Source organism: Molossus molossus, unplaced genomic scaffold (genome assembly GCF_014108415.1).
Source record: "Molossus molossus isolate mMolMol1 unplaced genomic scaffold, mMolMol1.p scaffold_m16_p_2, whole genome shotgun sequence".
In the NCBI taxonomy this organism is placed as follows: Eukaryota; Metazoa; Chordata; class Mammalia; order Chiroptera; family Molossidae; genus Molossus; species Molossus molossus.
In genome coordinates this window covers 91311033-91317133 of record NW_023425355.1, presented here as the reverse complement: position 1 = coordinate 91317133, position 6101 = coordinate 91311033, and the positions used below count along the sequence as shown (strand labels likewise).

General features: G+C 49.6%; 1 pseudogene; it reads right to left on the bottom strand.

Annotated features, from left to right (window-relative positions):
• Positions 1–2579: 2579 nt before the first annotated feature.
• Positions 2580–2991, bottom strand: LOC118636425 (annotated as a pseudogene).
• Between the last annotated feature and the right edge of the window lie 3110 nt (positions 2992–6101).

The window sequence follows — 6101 nt, the reverse complement described above, 5'->3', positions numbered from 1 at the left end:
CGCGCCCTCGACCCTGGTCCCTGCGGAGACTGGCTGCGGAGCCCCGCGCGGGCTGGGAACCCCTGGCGGTCCCTACGGGGAGCTCAGTGGGACCCGCGCCCACAGCCCTGGAGTGCCTCGAACGCCCGCACCGTAGTGGGGGCTCCAGGCAGGAATCGCGGGGCGGGGGTGCTCCCAAGGTGCGGGGCCACTGGGCCTTGGAGAGAGGAGTCGGGTAGGGAAACAGACACCCTCCCCTCAGCCTCCTTTCTGCCCTCCAGGGTGCTGGCGAGATATGGGAACTCACGCGCAACGCGGTCCCGGCCGTGTCCTGGTCTTGAGGTGTTTGGGCGCCTCCCCACCCTAGGCAGGATTCCCGAGTCCCTGGGCTCTCCCCACGGGTCCCCCGTAATCCTAGGGGCCCAATACGGGAGGGGCGGGTGGGCCTCGATCTCAGCCAGCCAGGGACGCACAGAGGGGCACCGGCTCCTGAGCAGTCCAGAGCCTGGCGGCAAGGAGGTCGCGGAGAGGGCGCCCCTCTAACTGCCACTCCCAGTTCCCAGATATTCCTCTGATTCCCTGCCAGCTTTCCCAAGCTTGACGTCTTATTTCTTTGTCATGGGGATTGGCCTCATCCCGACCTTTCCCAGTGGCCCCACTCTCCCACAGTCCTGTCCTGGAAGCCTGGGGAAGAAGCTCCTCCTCAGTGCCCCCTTAGGCTCGCGGCGGTCACGCGGAGGCGCAGGAATTCCCGAGTGAGCCGAGCTGGCCCGCAGGGCAAGGAAGGCCTAGGGCCCAGATGGCAGATTGCAGCCCTGGTGGCCACGGTATTTTTATGGGCATGCCTGTTGCCCAGTGAAGCATTCCTGGGGCCCTCAGCTCAGCCTCCTGAGACCCTCCAAACCCTGCAGGAGGCCTACGTGGGAGGGGCCCTGGCATCCTGGCCTGTTGTCCCCACCCCATCCAACCATCTTGCCAGCTTGTTTACTCTGGAAGGGGAGGCTTGGAGTGGCCCCACCTTCTGTCAGGGAGGGTGTGGATGCCATGTTTCTGGCCCACTTTAGAAGGAGCACAGACAAGACTAGACATCTGAGTGAAGGTGGAGGGTCCTTCACACCCAGCTTGGACATATCCCCAGGCCTGCCAGTAGCCTGTCTTTTGGTTCCAGACCAAGAGTGGGAGTGCTGGCAGGGATTTTGTGCCACTGATCCAGCCTCTTCAGGAGCAACAAGGAGGCTGAGCTGGGGCACAAGGCCAAAGGGCCTGGAGCTGGCTGTGAAGGGCAGGCCTGAGCACCCAACATGGGGGTATTTTCCATGAGGCACTGAGTTGCCCTCTGCTTCTTGTCTGTTCTGATAGGCCTGGCCTCTCTTCTTTCCAGCCACCTCTACTTCCACTCACCCCCTGTAGTTTCCAGCCTCTTTCCCCAGCCCCAACTTCCACAAATTCTTTATGGAATATGGGGTTTGATGCTGATCACTGCGATGCTAGGAGTAAAGAGGAGGATAGAATGCACTTAGTATGCTCTAAGTACATAATGATGGGTCCCGTCTCCATTTATTACACTAGTACCCATTGCAATTATTACATCAAGTCACATTTATTGAGTCTGTCGTTGTTCTAAGCACATTTCACGTATTAGCACATTTATTTTGCACACCAACCCAGGGAGGTGAATCATTAGTCCATATGACAGATGAGGAAACTGAAGCCCAAAGAGGCCAAGGAATGTGTCCAGGGAGCACAGCCAGGAAGTCTTTCTCTTTACTTGCTCATTGTATCTGCACATGAACCTATGATGAAGATTCTGCTTTTATCCTCACCCTCCAAGTGAGGAGCCCCAGGTCACGCAGTCAAGCAGCCAGGAGGTGCTGTGCTGTGCATTCCTTGTGCATCTGCTCACTGACTTCTCAGCTCGTTACTATTAAGTGGGTACCAGTATTGCTCCCATTTCACAGATGAGGAAACAGGTTCAGACGGGCCAAGTGACTTACCCAAGATCACCCAGAAGGTAAATGGCAGAGCTGAGATTTGAACTTGCTCCTGTGTGACTGCAAAGCCCATTCATTCTCCCACTTTCATTTTGCTGAGATGGAGGGGTCAATGGGAGCAAGAGCAGGAGGAATAAGAGAGGACTTAGGGTAAAGCCAGTCCCAAGAGAAACAGGAGGGATTGGTTTTGAACAAGAGATGAGCCATCACCCACTGCCACGTGTTCTCTGTGGAGGTTGGGGGAGTATTAGACAGTTAGAGGGCTGGGTCTAGCCCATTCACATCCCCTTCAGTGGCAAGTGCTCCTCACAGCTCGCTGTGACCCACCCCTTTTGGGCACAGTCAACAGATTGAGGGCAACCCCCCAGAATCTGGCCAGACTTCCCCCAGATAGCCATGTGATGAAGAGGTGTGAGTCACAGAAGCCAATAGAGCAGGAAGAAAGTCTAGAGGGACTTTATCTATTTGTTCCCTTTCAATCTTTCTATGTTTCTGTGTCTTATGAGTATCTCTCTCTTTTTTTTTTAATGTGAAAATGCTCCATTTATTTCTCTTAATATAATAAAAATAGTGGAAGTTTTAAAATTCATCATGAGCCCGAGCTGGGACATGACTATGATCAATGGGGTCTATTGAGCACACTAATTCCAAGTTTGGCGACCATCAGCAAACTGGCACCTGCAATTAAGCCCGCAGGGCATAAATTCTCCAGAGTGGTAGAATCTCATTCCCATAATGCCAGCCAAGGTTCCAGATGTGACTAGGAAAACCCAAACGTTCTTTGGGTCCTGAGACAGCTGATAAGTACCCAAGCCTGCTAAACCACCGAAGAGGAGCCCAGCAGCCAGGGATGGGACACTACCTGCTTTGGCGTAGCCAATGATCCCACCAGAAGCAACCAGTGCTGCATAGCCAAAACCAATCCAATGTAAAGGCACTAGTGGGCCGGAGTCCTTCTGCATTGTTCTTTCACACTGTCCAGGCAGGAGACCACACCACCCGGCCTGCGCCCGAACTGCTTCCCTACGGGTCCGCAGCGGTGACGAGAAGGCACGCGCCGTGGGGCGGGGAGTCCAGCGCCGGAAATCACGAGTATCTCTTGAAACAGCATATGGTTTGGCTTTAGTTTGATACTATCTAAAAGTCCTTATCTTTTTTAAAAAAATCAGCTTTATTAAAGTATAATTTACATACAGTAAAATTCACCCTTTTGAAGTGTACAGTTCAATGAATTTTGAGAAATGTCGTGTAACCACCACTAAAATCAAGATATAGAACATTTCCATCACCTCCCAAAATTCCTTCCAACCCCAGCCCCTGGCCTCTGGCTCCCACTGGGCTACTTTCTGTTTTTACTAGAATTTATTACAAACAAAATCATACAGTATGTAGTCTTTCATCTGGCTTCTTTTCTAAATTTTATTTTTATTGTTGTAAGTATTACAGATGTCCCCCTTTTCCCCCCATTGACCCCTCCACTCCACTCTTGCACCCTGCCCCCACCATCTGGCTTCTTTTGCTCAGTGTAGTCTTTGAGATTTGTCGGTGCTGTGTGTACATGAGTGTACACATATGTGTGGGGGGGCAGTTTTTCCTACTTATTACTGAGTAGTATGCCATTGTTTGTTTAGCCATAAACCCATTGAAGAACATCTGGGTTGTTTCCAGCTTTGGGCAATGATGAATGATACTGCTCGAAACATTCACTGTAGAGGATTTTGCATGAGCAGCTTTCATTTCTGTAAGGTAACCACCAAGGAGTGGGACTGCTGGATCACATGATGACTTTGTCTACCTGTCTGTCTTTTACCTGTAGGGTTTAGTTGACCACATTGGTGGTGGTTGCTGTACATTTGGATTTACTCTTGCCCATTTATTAAGTGTTTTCTATTTGTCTTCCTTTCCAAATTTCTCTCCCTCCGCCCCCCACTTTCTATCAGTGAAGGTTCGGGGCAGGAAGCAGAAATTGCTGCAGCCATCTCATACAGAAAGGGATTTTGTACAAGGAATTGGAACCATATACAACCATCAGAGAGGCCAGAGGGGTGTGTTCTGGGCAGGATTCACAGGACACCATCACAGAATCGGCTCTCCAAAGGAGCTGCTACCTCTGTCACCACCAGTAAGGTGGGGGAACAGGTGGTCAGCAGTGTAACTATTGAGTTCAAGAAGACACCACCATAGTCATGAGCCAGAGATCAGCAAGCTGAGACCTGGAAGCCATTGCTGCCACAAGAAGGAAAGGCTGAAGCCCCACTCCTCCTCAACATTGATATCCAGCAGAAAAACAGTTCCACACAGTAAAAAGAAAGCCCCCTATTCCTTCAGTTTTACAATTCTTGTGTAAGTGCACCTAACTGGCAAAACCTAATTTGCATCCCAGGGCCTGCCTGCACACAGTCTGGGAAACACCCTACCTCAGCAGTAAGTACAAAGGCACATTAAAAGGAGGTGGGGCCCTGGCCGGTTTGGCTCAGTGGTTAGAGCGTCGGCCTGTGGTCCTGAGAGACCCGGGTTCGGTTCCCGCTAAGGGCACGTACCTCAGTTGCAGTTTGTCCCCGGCTCTGGTCAGTCGTGCGGGTGGCAGCCACTCAATGCGTTTCTTTCACATCGATGTTTCTCTCTCTCTCTCTGTTCTTCTCTCTCCCTCCCACTCTACATGAACAAAAATGGAAAAATGTCCTCGGGTGAGGATAATAAAAAAAATAATAAAATAAAGGAGGTGGGAATAAATGCTGAGCCCAAGCAACCATCCCATTCATTCCCTCTGTTCTTGGTCATTATTTATTTATTTATTTATTTTAAATTAATTAATTTTTTTATCCTCACCTGAGGACATTTTTCCATTTTTTTGTTCAGATCAAGTAGGAGGGAGAGAGAGAGAGAAACATCGACGTGAAAGGGACATAACAAGTGGCTGCTACCTGCACAACCCAACCAGGGCTGGGGACAAACTGCAACCGAGGTACATGCCCTTAGCGGGAACCAAACCCGGGTCTCTCTGGACCGCAGGCTGACACTCTTACTGCTGAGCCAAACTGGCCAGGGCCTTGGTCATCTTTTATTATTATTATTATTATTTTAGGTAGGTGCCCCTAGCAGGAACCAAACCCAGGACTCTTTGGTCCACAGGCCAATGCTTCAACTACTGAGCCAAACCAGCCAGGGCTTGGTCATCTTTTAGATAGGTTGAATTTGTTTTCTTCTTTCGTTTTCCTCTCTATTTATTTAGAAGCACTGTATTAATTTTTTAATAGTTACTCTTGCTATTTTAACGTGCATTCTTAACAAAGTCTAAAGTTAATCAATATCTCTGCTCTGGTAGTTTTAACCTATGTCCACAAATTTTTTGATGCTCCTCCCTTCAAGAGGTGGTGCCTACTTCCCCTCCTCTTCAGTGAGGCTAGACTTGGTGACTCATTTTTAAAAAATAATTTTTATGTTTTGATTTTAGAGAGAGAGAGGCAGGAAAAGAGAGACAGAGAGAGAAAGAGAGATGTTGATTTGTTGTTCCACTTATTTATGCACTCATTGGTTGCTTCTTGTATGTGGCCTGACCAGAGATTGAACCTAAAACTTTGGCTCATTGAGACGATGCTCTAAGCAACTGAGCTACCCAGCCAGGGTGATGAGTCATTTTAAATGAATAGAATGAAGCAAGTGACAGCTGGCAACTTTGCGGAACAGGTCATGAAAGGCACCTGTGCTTCCTCCTTGTCCTCTTTCCTGGATTGCTCCATCTGGAAGAAGTCAGCCGCCATGTTGTGGGGACACTCAGCAGCCCTATCGAGAGACTCCTTTGAGGCTCTTCTCATTGGGCCTACCCAACTTCTGCACCTTCTTATGCTATCATTCTGCCACATTCACCAAGGACTCCCAACCTTCCACTCACCCAAACAACATCCCAACCTCTCAGTTTCTTTCTTTTTAAAAAATATTTTAATTGATTTTGAGAGAGAGGAAGAAAGGAAGAGAAACATTAGCATGAGAGTGGACATCAATCAGCTGCCTCCTGCACGCCCCCTACTGGGGATCGAGCCTACAAGTGGGCATGTACCCTGACCGGGAATGGAACCAGCAACCTTTTGGTGCACGGGATAATGCTCAACCAACTGAGCCACACAGGCCAAG